This window comes from Acanthochromis polyacanthus, chromosome 8 (assembly GCF_021347895.1).
Source record: "Acanthochromis polyacanthus isolate Apoly-LR-REF ecotype Palm Island chromosome 8, KAUST_Apoly_ChrSc, whole genome shotgun sequence".
NCBI lineage: Eukaryota > Metazoa > Chordata > Actinopteri > Pomacentridae > Acanthochromis > Acanthochromis polyacanthus.
In genome coordinates, this window is record NC_067120.1 from 16,026,377 (window position 1) to 16,041,936 (window position 15,560).

General features: G+C 40.1%; 1 protein-coding gene across 5 annotated transcripts in view; it reads left to right on the forward strand.

The window, feature by feature from the left end:
- Positions 1–15,560, forward strand: part of LOC110950279 (neuronal cell adhesion molecule-like) — an 85,313-nt gene that overhangs the window by 32,630 nt on the left and 37,123 nt on the right. For all 5 annotated transcript variants that reach the window (XM_022192756.2, XM_051951476.1, XM_022192759.2 and 2 more), the window contains exon 2: positions 5,400–5,475. The gene's annotated coding sequence lies outside the window, so the exon portion shown is untranslated. The remainder of the gene's footprint in view (positions 1–5,399; positions 5,476–15,560) is intronic.

A 15,560-nucleotide genomic window follows, 5' to 3' on the forward strand; every position in this document is an offset into this window, starting at 1 on the left:
GTTATATCTCTTAAATATGTGTTTCTTCATCTGTAAGACTGCATTATACTTAATTAATATGGTTTTCTAAGTTTACTTCACAGCTGTAGCTGAATGAAACAAGCAGTGTTTAGTCAGCATACATAAAAGTAAATACTAAATATTTTACATTTGCATATTAATGGAACTTAGGATGCAGTCTTCAAGAAATTATGTAATTACCCAAAAAAGGATGGCTTACTTGTAATGCAGTTTTACTTTAGTTGCAATATATTTTTGCATGAGTTTACTTTTTGATCACTTGAGACAGTATAAGTTACGATTGAGAACTTACTTTATATATAATGTACACTAGTACCGTTCAAAAGTTTGGGGTCGCTTAGAAATGTCCTTATTTTTTGAAAGAAAAGCTTTTTTTTCAGTGATGATAACATTAAATTAATCAGAAATACCTTCTAGACAGTCTTAATATGGGAAATGACTATTTTAGCTGGAAGCAGCTGATTTTTAATAGAATATCTCCATAGGGGTACAGAGGAACATTTCCAGCAGCATCACTCCTGTGATCTAATGCTACATTGTGTTAGCTAATGGTGTTGAAAGGCTCATTGATGATTAGAAACACCTTGTGCAGTTATGTTAGCACATGAATAAAAGTGAGTTTTCAAGGCAAACATGAAATTGCCTGGATGACCCCAAGCTTTTGAACAGTAGTGTGTATCTATATCTATATCTATATCTATATCTATATCTATATCTATATCTATATCTATACATCTATATAGATGTAGATGGCTGAAACCGGGACCAGGGTCCAATTTCGTATTGTTGCATGTGTAAATGTGGAATGATATGACAATAAAGAACCTTTGACCCTAAAAACATTAGATATTTAAATATTGCAGATATGGAGTAACATTGTTGTTGGTCCACTTAACGAATCTGTGTATAAAATTCCCTCTCCTTTTTGCACAATTGTTCTCTCCCCCAACTCCTAAGAGAAGTGTTTGTCTCTTTGACTATCACACATGTAAAACCTAAACATTGAGCTGAAAGATGCTAAAATGCTCCCCAGAGTACAGAGCTAATGGGATCTGCAGCTTCAAGCAACAAAAATACAATATGATTTATTGTATTGTTATTACAGAATCATCCGATTTGCTTTATTCTTTTACTGTTAACTCTTGTGTGTTTCATCTGAAGTGTTCTTATGCTGTTGATGCATTAAATATTCAAGTGTTTATCTTGCTTGGCGGGACTCATGGCACGAGAGTCCTCTCTGAAGTATTGAGGGCTCTGCGTCTCTTGCTGTGAGGTGTTTTGTAGTCCTACTTGCTGCCCACTGTCGGCATCCTACATCAGGCTATTTTCAGTCTCGGCCCTTCGTTCCCCTGCTTATCACCATGGCAGCCAAGCTGGACAGAGCTGTGCTGACTCTGTGGTGTCTCAGGGCAGAGGTGGGGTGGTCGAACGGCTGGCTCGATGTCATGAGGGGAAGCTGCTTTTGATGGGATCAGGCCTCGACTTATTCAAGCAGGATGTGGAAAGGTCATTTTGTTGATGTATTTTATTCAGAAATCCCAGCTGAAGTCAACCGCTAACACATGCACAAAGAGGCAGAAGTTATGAACTGGCTCCTGAGTGTCTAAATGCAAGAGCTGAACCAGATGGTAGCTGATCCGTAGGTCTGTATTCAGGTATGGAGTCAGCAGAGGCGTCAGCAGTAATCCAATGTGATGCTCTGAGAAGAAAGCATGTACATCAGTGTCTTTTAAAATCTGGGTCAGAGTCCTCCTAAATTCAGGTCTGTGAGAAGATCAGATTTTCTGTTGTAATATTCTGTAAGAAGTCTTATACTGACTGGGCTTGGAGGTAAGGCTTTTGAAATTGTACAAAAGGTCGAAGTAAATAATGAAGGTTTTGGGAAAATAGCAGGAAAAAAACATCTGATTGACAAAGATGCAGCACACAGAGGCTGCACAGTTAAATCTTGGTTAGGAAGATAAAAAAGCGATCTTAAGAGAAGCTACATATGTTATTTGTATGAAACAGAGGTAATGTAAACCTATAGTTGACAACTGCGTGTCTGCGAAGTGGTGCAGAAAGCAGTGTTGGTGTTAAACCGTGTGGAAACGGTGGGCTTCTCTCAATGGGGCTTCCAGACTCTTATTTAGAGCAGCAGACTGAAGTCGATAAGCCTTTGCTAGAAGTAAATTGGATCGGCTTCTTCAATCATTTTGCCCATCGATTCCTTACAGTGTGTCTGTGTTCGCTGTGGCACAGTTTAAGGGAAAGAGACGAGAGGATTGGGCATAAAGCAAATGGTGTTTGAGCAGACAGACGGCAGAGAAGAGAATAAATACAATCTACAGAGATTACTAAGGAAGAGGAGGGAAAAGAAAAGGGCAGTTTAGGTTAAGACAGAACATCAGAGCCTTTTCTGATCCGTGACACTGTGTTAAGGTCATATTGTCTTAGCAAGTGAGTCATGGTCTGGTCGTTTAATGTGAAGCACTTTTTTTTCTTTGCTTTTAAAAGCATGGGTTGTAAAGAGATTTATATATCTTATTATATGTTTATTTAATAAAAAACTGCATCAAGACACATCTGTCTTATTATCTCCCAGACCCTCCTGCATGTAGAGTCTTGACTTCAGGCTAAAAATTGTGAGATGGACTTCATTGGTGAAAGAAAAGAAGATACAATAGATGAGAACACGGGTGCCTAATTTTTCTTCTGACCGAAGTTTCATAGTCAGAGCAAATAGTTCTACACTCAAATATGTTAGGTCAGCATTTGTGAATAATCCCCCAGTACTGACAACTCTGCGACTCCACATTTAGTCCTAACATTTAAACTCGATTTATACTACATGCAAAGGCTTATAGCTTTCACTGTAGCTGATTTACACCTCATCAAATATGTGAGAAGATATTCAAATAGGAATTTAAAAAAGAAAAGATCAAAACAGGGAAGGCCCTTTTTTGAATCCTTAATCATTCCAAATTTTCATGATCAAAGTGAGGAGTTGTGATGTGAAACATTCTTTCTATCATTAAGAGGAAATGATCGAGACATCAATACGTCCATTGTCTATACATTACTTAATCCTCATTAGGGTCACTAGGGGGCTGGAGCCTATCCCAGGTGACTTAGGGTGAAGGCAGGAGACACTCTGGACATATCACCAGAATAGATAGACAAACAATCACACTCGCATTCACACCCACGCATGCACAGGGAAAACATACAAACTCCATGCAGAAAGATCCCGGGAAGGCAGGGACACAAACCAGGGATCTTCGAGCTGCAAGGTGCTAACCACCAATCCACTGTGCAACCCAACTGACACATTATAATAGAAAAAATAAATCATGAAAAACATTTATTTGTGTAGAAATATAGGACAGACATCTGCATTACATAATGCGGTTTCACATGAGCTCTTGACCTTAATCCTCTGAACCCCCAGCGATTTCTGGGTGTCCTGTCACATTGTTACTCTCATTGGCCTCATTTTATTTACAAAAATGTGAAGTCCTGCACCTCTGTGGGAACAGCCCACATATGTGTAGAAGTAGAGAGATGTTCGCATTTTATTTTGTAAAATATAGTAATAGTATAACCCCGTGAAATTTAAATGAAGAGAAAACAAAAGTTGCATTTCTTTGATCATTTATTTAACCAAAAATGAAATAACCTGGAATCAAGAGCTCTAATTTTTTCCAAGTGGTCACAGATGTTACCAACACATAGTGTAGATATTTAACTATTTGCATTTTTAATTTGTTTCCATACTGGCCTCCTGTTTACTTGGGTGTGCACAGACCGCAGTTCAGCCCAGTTTAGCCGAAACATCCCTGATTTTTTTGTGTTTTTGTGGAGTTTCGGCTGCCGCTGAGTCACCTTTAACTTCACAGTTGCACTGAGGTGCCCAAAATTTTAATTTTTTTAAATAATCTAGGTTGAGCAAAGGGTTTATTTTTTTATGCATTTTAAATGAGATGAGGAGAATGGTGTGATTTTGATGAAACTGCATGATTTTGAACTCAGATTTTAGAGCAGTATGTCACAGAAAAGCTGTTCAGGATTTCTTAAAATACTAATAACTCGTCTTGTTTTAAGTGTTTCTCGCTTTGACAAATAGGGAATTTTTTTGGGTGTTTTTTGTATATTTACAACATGGATTTCAAACCCACTGGAAAGAAGAATGGAGTGTTGGATGGAAAAGGTAAAAGAACATGGCAGTGTAAACGGATAGGCGGGTGAAATTGAAAGAGGAAAAGTGATGCAAGGAGAGGAAGTGATCATTTTGATTCCATGTTCAGGTCTGAAATACGCGTGATCACAGCAGACAGTTGTCAGGCTGTTCTGTGAAATAACATTGGTTATGGAGAAAATGTGATTTCCTAAAATATTTCTCATTTTAGATACGTCAAAACATCCTTATACCGGTCTTTGAAATGTAACATTATCCTCTTCATATTATGTGACTCTCCGCATGGCATCCTGACCTCAAGGCTCACAAATTCATGACAGAGAAGGAGGACAGGGTGGACATGAAAGAGACGACATGCAGGAAGAAAAGAAGATCGGTTATGGCAGGTCAGAAAGCAAGAGGCAACACAGGACGGGTGAGGAGAGGGAAGGAAAACGAAGGCAGTATTTCAGAAGTAACTGAAAATGAAACAAGTTGAGAGGAAAAAGAGGACAAGAGCAGAAGACGGGAGCGAGGGTGACAGTCAGTAATAAAAGAAGAAGGAGAGGAATGGAAAGGAGACGTATAGAGAATAAGGACACAAGAAAGTAGGATAAGAGAGGAAGAGATCAAGGAGATGAGACAAGACAAGAGGGGAGATGAGGGGAGGAGATGTGTCTCTCCTCCAGCTCTCAGCCACAGGCCTTTTTGTCTATCAGCTTGGATTAGACACTGTTGCCTCTGAAAATCCATGTTCTCGCTCTGGTTTACACAGCTCGGGTGTTTGCCTTCTTTCTACCTCCAAAACTTGTCACAGTTGGGAGCGTTTTAAGTGCATTTCCAAAGAGTCAACACACTCACGAATGATTAGACGTGTAAAAAAACAAAACTGTCTGCTTTCATAAGGCCAAGCGTTTGATGGGAAGGAGAGATTTCTTGCTGGAACATCCTGGTGTGTAATCAGTGCTGTGACTGATGGAGCAGGAGACTTCCAATATGTAAAAGAGATTTTTTAGCAGATTGTAATAAAGCCAAACATAGAATCGTGATGTCAAACTGACGTACTGGATGTCAGAAAACGTAACGCAAAACATCCTCCCCAGAAACCTTATTAAGAAAGATTAGATTTGCTTTTTGTGGCTGGTGTGTAGTCCGGGTTGTTTCCGCAGCGGAAGACCAGAGAAATGATAACATCTATTTTCTTCTGCCTTTGTTTAACCAGACTGAAGAAAAACACAGAGGAAGAAGCAGACAACTAGCCATCGAGGAGGAGGAGAGAGGGGATTTGGGTTTCTCGGGTAAGTTGGAAACATTTCTGCGCCTCTTGAAATCCATTTTTCCCCACCACACCACATCGCCGTTTTCCAAAACAGTGTGAACATCCGGCCCTTCACAATCAAACGTTCTTGTTCTTCTCAGAGGCATTTCCCCTCCTGCAGCATGTGAACACACACAGATGTCAGTCTGTTGCCATGCCTGGCAATCGTCCCCAGTCGAAATATCTTCATCTATGATACCAGAGTGTTACTACCAGAGTGTGAATTTATTAAAATTAACGCTCTCTGCGGAGCTCATAAGCCCCTGAGCGACTACCCAACCTTCCTACGTCTCTTTCCCCGCCGTCTCTTTTGTTCTAGCTGCTAGGCAAAGGTCACCGCTTGCTTGACTGCCATTTGTCAACTGGCAAAGTGTGTTTCTGTGTCGGCATCCATTTTGGCAGCGAGGTTTGGCAGCGAATTAAAACAAAACACTGTTTCTAGTGTCCAACTGTCTGTTTGATGCATATGGTTGCCAAGGTAACACACCCTCTCATCCTCACCCACTGCTGTGACAGTGGGCGTCAATGCTTAGAAATCACCAAATAGCGCCTAGCGCCGCTCTCTTATTGACACGTAATATGTCATAATTGAGCGTGCAGAGGTAGAAAAGTTCCCTAATGGCGGTTGTAGAATTAAGAGCTAAAGTAGCTCCCTCGAGCAGAAGGCCTCAGGATGCATTAGAGCCCAGAGAATTGACTCTCAGCTCTCACAGGGGCTTTAAAAGGACCCTCAGCAACCTCTGGCTCATTCCCTCATACTCCTGTGCTGAAAGTGCGCGCGTGATTCAGCAGGGACTTGATCTAATGCTCAGTGAGTGGAGGTGACACGGTGTGATGTGTGTCCACCACCCAGTGGAGTGTGAAGGAAGGATCCCACCTCGGCCTTGCAGCACGCCACGCCGGGCGGGGAGGCGGCATGCACAGCTGAGTGGAGAGTTAAGGGACTCTCACGGCTTGAAGCTCATCTGCCTCTGCTGCTGGTGCTACGGTTGTTTTATTTTTGGCGGCGGGGGGGGGGGGGGGGCTCCACTCTCTCCCAGTTTATCCATTTATGTGCCTGTTTCAATCTTTCACTTTGCCTCTGCCTTTCCTTCTGTCAGTCTGCCCCCGAATCCCTCATTCTTTCCGCTTCTCCCCTGTCACTGCACCGTGGCAGCGGCTTGTTGTTGTGATTGTGTGCTGCAGGCACAGAGAGGCTGAGTCTACAGTTTTCAATGACCGAGTCATAGAGGGCCACACTTAGGAGCTGCAGACTGAATTTGCGGTTTGAAACACAGCGAGGCGTGAAGTGTCTATTGTGAGCTGCAGCATTCAGGTTCCAAACCCTTCAATAGAAGGCCGCAGAGGTTTCTGTTTACCTCTATGCCGCTGTCTTTCACCAGTTTCCCTCACGTGGCCATCAGGGAGTGTGGTATTATTGTTTATGTGTTTTGATGCAAAGTAGGGCTGGGTGGGAACAAGATGGAGGATCACTCCGTCTGAGCTGTGCCTCTTCTGAAAAAGCTGATATTGTTAACTTTACATGATTAGACATTAGATATGTGATCTTTTCATACACGGTTCAATCAGAAGATAGATGTATTTTCAATATTTGACTATACTGCAGCACTAAAAATTGACTATGAGGTTCAAGTGCTGTTTTAAAGATATCTGATTGTGTTTAGATTTTTCCAAGTCAGACACGTGCCGTAAATACAAAGGAGCATGTGTTTTACTTGCTTAAGACTAGACTGAACACAAAAAAACACTCCAAAAATATGCGGAAAGTGCAGATCAGAGCAGCACAGAAGATACCAGTGATCCACTAGAGTTTGTGGGTCAGAGAATCCAACCTGTCGTTTATTGCAGATGATTTGCAACCAAACATTTCAGATGGTTTTGCAAAGAAATCTTTCTAACAACTTGGTTCTCATATCTTTAGTTTCAGTTTTACCACTTGTTGCATTTAAATCTTGTACTCACAGTTGCATGGAAACAATGGACAAATCCTCCATTTCACTCAATGGGCGTATTGCGAAGATAAGTAATTTTCGTATTTTGCCTTCGTTTTCTGGGGTGCGAAATGTCTCATTTGCGATGATAATTTTCACCTGACTCCAGTGTTGTACTTACTCAAGATCTATCTTCTTTTAAATGATGTTGCCAGATTGCCACAAATAATGTGTGAGCTGGGTACAGCAAATAATGATGCCCATTTCGCCGTCCCTTCTTTCTCTCTGGTCAAGAATTTTGACCGCATGACATTTCCATCTTTCTCTCCTTGGGTTTTGTGCCATGTCTCCTCTGTCCACAGTCAAACTGAGGCATGCAGTGACCCCTCCGAAACAGAAACAATAGGAAAAAAATGTGAAAAAGTCTTTTATGAAACCGAGTTGCCCTTTCATTGTTCCAATTACATTCTCTCCTGGAGACAGGGGAATGTGTGTATTGAAGACCTACAACTTGATGTAAACAGCCTCTAATTAAAGCTGACAGGCAGCACTTTAACCTCCTCATCATTGTTGTTTTTCCCAATTTAATGTTCATGACCACAGAGCCAAAATATGTCAATTCTAATACAGCACTGTATAAACGGAACCCCTCACACAGACGGTCTACATTTTCCGTTTTTCATGAAAATGAGTGTACCTGAGCAGTGTTGTCATCTACTTGCTCGTGGTTAGAAAGCAGGGATATTACACAGCAGCAGGTCTGAGATGAGACAAGCTGCAGATGAGTTGTGGGACTCGTACATGCACAGAAGGCCCGTGGGCTGCTCCCAGCGCTCGTCGTTTCGCATCAAGACATTTCTATTTCTTAGGTGTCTCTTTGATTCCAGCCTGACAATTCTCTGACGATTCTCTGTGTCAACACTCGGGTCTGTCGACTGTACGTGAGCGAGGGAGTGTGTGTTTGTCAGTGTCTCTGAAGCAGAGCAGAGAGGGAGATTCAGGGAGCAAGTGTCGGAAAGAAGGACATGAATAAACAAATAGATGAATTGATGGATACAAAGACAGTGAGGGACAGAAAGAGGCTGAGTGATGTGAAAGAGGTTGGTGAGGCCACTCTTAAGGGGCTTCTGCTCATCATCGCCATCTTCCAGGGTGGTGGAGTAAGTTGGCTTCATGCACAACTGACTCGCAAACTGCTCAGCAGTCAGCGTGGAGAGTCTGTTCTTTATCGGGTTTCCATCTCCATCTTCTCACCTGCACAACCTTCCTCAAGGCTTTTACCTTTGCTGCTCGTCCTCTCTGTGTGGATTTATCTGGTCCAGCCTTATGGAATCTAAAGCTGTGGATAATCTCTCTGTCTGTATATATGGATAGAACTACTTGTTGGACACAATCAGGCTGGCTGCTTGTGGCTGCTTCAAGTCTTTATGCTGATTTAGCTTAACTGCCTGCAGGCTTTATCTTTATATTAAGCACACAGACTTGAGGTTGATATTTGCATTATAATCTAACTCTTTAGCAGTAATGGTGTGTTGAGACAAAAGCAACTGGCTGCAAGTTGTTTTCAACCAACCAATCACAGCTGAGCTGGCTTTAATGGTTTTTCAGGGCTCCAATGATACAGTGAGGTGAACCAGTTGCGTCTTTTGGGAAATACATGTTCTTCACACTTGCTGGTTTCTGTAATATTGAGGCTTTTTTTGTTTTTCTCTTTTTTTGTAACATTAATGATACCTATGAGTGCCTGAGCAGCACTTCAGCACAGGTGGTTACACTCAGCCATTTTGTAACATTGTCGCTCATTTTGTCAACCAAGGATGCCCCAAACAAGGTCACTTCAAGTACTGTAGATGAGCTGTAGCGCCTTATTGTGCTTCTCACTGTTTAATACTGTAGCAACCAGAGGAAGCTGGCTTTCCCCTGTTGGCAAGCTGGGATCTTTGTGCTGTTTAGCTGCACTGGAAAAAAACGCCCTTCTCAAAACAAGAATAAAAAAAACTTATTTCAAGGAACTTCTACCTTGAAATAAATGAAAAAATCTGCCAATAGAACAAGTGAAAAATGGCTCGGTAAGCTTTCTTGAAATAAGAGATGATATTTAGAATAATGGGATCTTAAAATTAGCTGAGGAAACTTATTTTATACTTTATTTTACCAGGATTGTCACGTTTAGGTGTTTTAATCTTCCTCTTGTTCTCTTTTACAACACCAAAAAATATTGTTTCCTTGTCTGAAAAAAAATCCAAAAACTCAGCAAAAAATTCCCCAAATTTTTAAAAAAATTTGCAAAAGCTTCAGGAAGAAAATTCCTTAAAAGTTTACCTCAAAAGTTTTATTTTTTTTAAAAAAATCCTCAAATTTGGCAAGAAACAAAAATTCAGAAAACAAAAAAATTGTAAATATTTTCAAAAAATGAATAAAAATCCTAAGAATATCTAAAGTGATTCCATATATATATATATATATATATATATATATATATATATATATATATATCAGTAAAACATCTAATATTTTCTTTCAGAACATTCAGAAAAAATCAACCAAAATCCAGCGAAATTCGCTGGATTTTGGTTGATTTTTTTTCTGAATGTTCTGAAGGACACATTTTTGTAACATTTCATTTTTTTGCATTAAAAATGTTCTAAAAATTTCCCAAAAATTTTGAAAATGTGGAAGTTTTCACTGTGAAATATATTTTTTCCCACATTTTTAAACTTAAAATACATGAATTTCACCTGCACGACGACACAAGGGTTAAAACAAGATAATATCAAGATTGTTTGACTTAACAAGATATGTAAGATGTGTTGTCTTAAAGCAAGTCCCTCCATCTTGCTGAAATGTCACTTGTTTGTTTTCTTTCATGAATTTATCTTAAATCAAGTGGGATGAGACATTTTGACTAAAACTAAGACAAACAGACTTGGTAAGATTTTGAGTTTTTGCAGTGCGGTAAAGGGGCACCATGACAGAGTCTTCTGAGACAACAAATGACTTCTGGCCAGTCCACATTTATTAAGTGAGGTTGGAATCTTTTAGAAAACCATTCCTATACAGACAAACGTATATAACCTGTGTCATGAGTTTGTGGCTTTGCATGTAAAATCAGTGTACGAGCAATAAAAAGTGTGCTGCATTTTAAATAATCAGTTAATCAATCATTCATTGATTTAGCTACACATATCGCTTGAATTATTTAATATTACTACACGTGTGACAGCGGAGGTAAATACAGGATCAGATTTAGGTAGTTGGCCATACTAATCACATAAAAAAGAATTCAAAGAATCAGGCTTGGTACATCCCCAGAGTCATCACAACGCAAGAAGGCCAAAATGCAACTTTTCCTAAATGTCAACCACCTTTATTAAAGTAAACATTTGTTGTTTCTAGACACCATGTGTACTCTGAAAAATCCTCCAGCAGCTGCCTTTTTCACATGAGCTATATAAAGCAACATGTTCTGACAGAATACTCTACTGACCTGAGAGGATGGATGGGTTTTTTTTAAAAAGAGAAATGTGTGCCTACCAAAATTTTATTTCATTTTTTCATTTAGGCAGTGAGAAAGCAGGAGAGAAAATCCAAGAGCAGGTTTTGATGGATAAATGTGGTTCTGAAATGTTTCTCACCCTGCATGATTACAGTGTCTTTGTGTTCATTTTTTTAAATCTGAACTACTGGTGAACCCTTTTTCACCCTGTCCATGAGGTCCAAAGGTCAGTTTTGTCTCATTCACAGTATTGATGTGGCTTCAGGACAGAGAAGACTGCCCTCACACCTTCGACCGCTGGTGGGATCTGTTTGTAACGGCCTCGAAGAAACCGAATGATTTATGTGGCTGTTAGGCGTGGGGCCTGGTTCAAGGCCAAGTCTATCTGCTCATCACTATAAACAGCCTGCTCCCTGGATGTTGTGGTGGAATACAAATGCCTGAATTTAGATGTAACCCCTCGCTCACCTGCAGCTCAGCCAATTCTAATGAGAAATCGCTCTGCGTACCTGCTGGGAAAGAGAGGGAGCGTAAAGGAATGAGTAAGTATGAAACGTGAAGGCACACTCAAACAGCAGGCATGTAAGGGGCTTTATGTGTTGTTTTCTTGTGGTTTCTGAGTTACATCATGTCCCCATGCAGTAATGATTAGTTTTTTCAGTTTTTGCTTTACTGGATCATTTACCAGTGACATATTTAGCCAAAGTAGTTTCTGGATAGATTCTAAAACGAAACTGACATCATGTGTTAGAATTCTTGAATGGAACTGAGCCGTGTTATTATTACTAGCACCTGTATTGTTGGAATTCCTGTGCCATTTGCTGACCTCACACAAACATCTGAGTTGGAATTACCACAGGGAAAATTCCAATTTTGATTGCAATCTTTTATGCATTTTCATGAAAAGAGATTCATCTGATTTTGAGCTTAAAAAATATGAAATTGTCTGTGAAAGCAAACAAGCACGGACGCCTCACATCAGCCAGATCTTACACATAAGTTAGTATACTGTCAGTGCACACAGTTTTGATCCTCATGCAACCAACTGTGCAACCATTACTAGTTACTGTACTTGTGAAAATAGCTCTGAAGGTGGCTTGCGCACATACAATTACCCAGGATTCAAAAGAGTCAAAGGCTTTATTGTCACATGCAGCAATTAAGAAGCTATCACTGCAATGAAATTCTTAGCTGGCTGTGTCTTTACCGAGGGCCACGATTAACCTATGCAAAGCGTGCACTCATTATAACGCGTTCAACATTTACATCTACTCACACATTGAGGTAGACAAATAATAAAAATACTGAAAGCAGTGCAAAAGAGTTATGCACAGAAAAAACGTGTAATAAAGGTGAGTCTTTCTAACCACCACAACAACTCAGAAATGCTTTGTATTAAATTATGGGTTGATGTTTTTTCATGGCCAATGCAGATGTTTCAACATTTCTAAAGCACTAGCAGTAAATATGTTTTAAAAGATTTTTTATGCACTTAACATTTATCAGTCAATAGGAGCATCTCCTACTATTAGTCTGATATGTGTTATGTTGCGATAAGTGCATTTTGTCGCTTCTTGTTGACAACACACCGTGCTGTGCTGCTGTTTATGGATTTGTCTTACCTCATACGCACCATGGAAAACGATCAATTAGCTGTGGGTACTAGTCAGGCACCAGTAGGCGGTGCAGACTGCCCCGAGGTAACCCCTGTTAGTTATCCCTCTGGTAATCAGCCAAGGCTGATTATCTCAAAATGGCATTTAATTAGCCTGATTAATCTCTACGACTGTATCAAACTGTGATACTTTTTTTTGGCACAGAGTGAAAGTCTCTTTCATAAGCTTCACTTTAAATATTCATGAATTTGAAACAGGTTAAGTTCATGTATGGCTGCCTTGGTATTACAAGATTTAACACTGAATAATTTTGGTTTTATTAGCTTGACAAATACAGAAATATTTTTTCAGATTTTTCCGTATTTTTATTGTTGAGAAAAGTTTTTTTTCTATACACCAAACCTTGGATGCTGTATGAGTATATAAATCTCTGCTCTGTTTGAAACACAGTGTTGAATGTTTATGCTGGTCGTAGGCCAGCAGGAAATGCATTTATTCATTCTTTGTGTGCAGACAGGTGCGACTGAGGTAGTTTCTGCAGAGATATAGTATACTGCCTCTGCTATGGCACTAATTCATTCTTCTGTCATGTTCAACCCTGGGGGCATAAACAAAGTGAAACACCTCTGATCTCCTTCCCTGGCAGCAGGTGACACGTACCATGTCCAGCAATCCTGTTCGACCTCCCAGTGTCGGCCTTTTCCTCTACCTGCATTACGCGATAGACACCGTAAGAAAAACACCACAAACCCGACTGAAGCCTCACCCAGCCATTATCCTACACTGAGCAGACACTTCTACTACATTAGCGACCAGTCTCAGTCCCTCACCGACAGACGCAGGACAGAAGCTGTTAGCGGAAGCCGGGTGGACTGTTAGTGTTAAATGCGAGCAATGTTTCCTCCGGAATCACCGTTTGACAAATGAGTGCAGATGGAGCAGTTCTAGTCGGGGCCATTATTTCTGATGGGGCCGGATGATCTGTAGGATGGAGCACTGTTTGTCTGAGCTGCAACGACCTCCGGGCAAAACACCAAACCCTCTTGAAATACACTCAAACCCTCCAAATGATGGATGTAAAAGGGAAAATCTCTGAGTTATAGCACCAGGATTTTGGCTCTTTTTTTTTGGCTTTTGGTCTCTGATTTGCTCATCGTCAACTGAACTTTGAAGGAGCGTTCCGGAGAACATAAAAAGGCACTGCCTTTATGAGAAAGCTAAGTCCTTTATTAGTATCATTAATGCTCATTAGCTACCATTTCAGTCATGCAGACCCATGAGACAGATAGAAACATGTTCACTGTGAGCTTTGGTAACGCGCCAACAGTCACCATCAGTCACTCAGCACCAGGGGCTTTCCGTTGTATTCTTTAATCTTCAAAACTCTCTCTCTCTCTAATTTCACAAAATCCAATCCTTCAAATAAAATGGGGTCATCCAATTACTTGCTGACAAAAAATACTTCCATCCGCTTAAGGGAGATGTAATCTCTCTCCTTGTTATTTCATTTCTGGTGGAATATCACAAGTTTCTCAGCCTCAGAACTTAATTAGATCAAATTCCATCTAACATCTTTGGAAGGGGAATTTAAAATGAAAATTCACAGCGCCGCTCTTCAATTCAAATAGTCAGAGGAGTTTACTCAGGGATATCTTTGATGAATTGTTCGCTTTCCCCCCGACTTGTTTGTTTAGTTTTGCATATGAAAACCTGACTCCTGGAATAGAGTGGCCATAGCTCAAACCAGTGTAATCAAAGCTCATTCAGGCTTGGCTGAAAGTCAATGTTTGTATCAGGGCGGCAGACAGACATTATTGTCACAATAAGCAACATTTCTGCTTGTGTTGTGGTGTATTTTTGCTGAATAAGGTTTCTTATGTGGATTAAATTGCATTTGACGGTTAAAGAAGTAAGATGTGTGTGCATGTGTGCAAGTGAAAGAAATAACTTGAGTATTAAATCTAAGCTGACAATAGTTCTGGAGGGATGATTTGCTGTATGACCCTTTAGTGAATTAAATTAGCTGAAAATATCATCTCCAAAATGAGAAAATAAGACTGAAACGTAACAAAAGTCATGAAGAAAGTGCATTAAAAGGCCAGTTTATTACTAAAAATTTTGCAATAAAGTAATAAAAGGCTAATGATGCTTATGTCCAGCTTGGCATCTACTATTATTACTGATTCTGCGTGTGTGACGTGAATACAAAAACGTGATGGAAACACCTCATTCAGTCACAAAGAACGTGCCATTTCAATTAAATGTCAAAATTATTAGTTGAGTAATCAGTTAGCGAGTCATCTGAATATTAATTTTGCTCCTCCATTGATCGTTTTGGGTCATTCATTGAGCTAAAATGTAAATGTCTATTATGTAAACTTCAGCTCATGCAGGAAAAAATAATCTATTTTCCATTTTTCAGGACTGGTTTAGCATTTTGGGAGGGTTAACTCCTGATTGTGTCTTTCAATAAAAAAAAAGACCATGATTTGATTTTCTCACACTTTGAAAGGACTATTGTTTGTGTCCTCTACGTCTGAAATTGGATGGTGAGTCCTTTTGGAGAGCAGCGGAGGGGAAATGATTTGTATTCACCTGCCGTGTCTGAATAGAGCCGAGGAGGGGCTGAGTGAGTGAGAGAGGGGGCAGTTACATAGTGCTTCCTTTATGTGATAATGGATCGCTCTGACATTCACACACATTGTGGTGTGGTGTGTCTATCAGTCAATACTCTAACTCATGGGGTGAATGGCAAAATTTAAACAGATGCCATTAAAGTACTGTCTGGCGTTGATACAACAGGTGAGACAGTTCTGCATTAGTGTCTCTTTTATGTCAAACTACCACAGCGAATATGCAACATATGTGTCTTGTCATCATCCACTCCTACAAATTAATTCCCTTTCTGATTTTCTTCCTTTCTTTTTCTTTCTTTCTTTTTCTTTTTTTTTTTTTTTTTTACGAAACTGCACTCTCTTTTATTGGCCCGCCTGGGCAACTGGATTCTTCTGTCAGCCACACA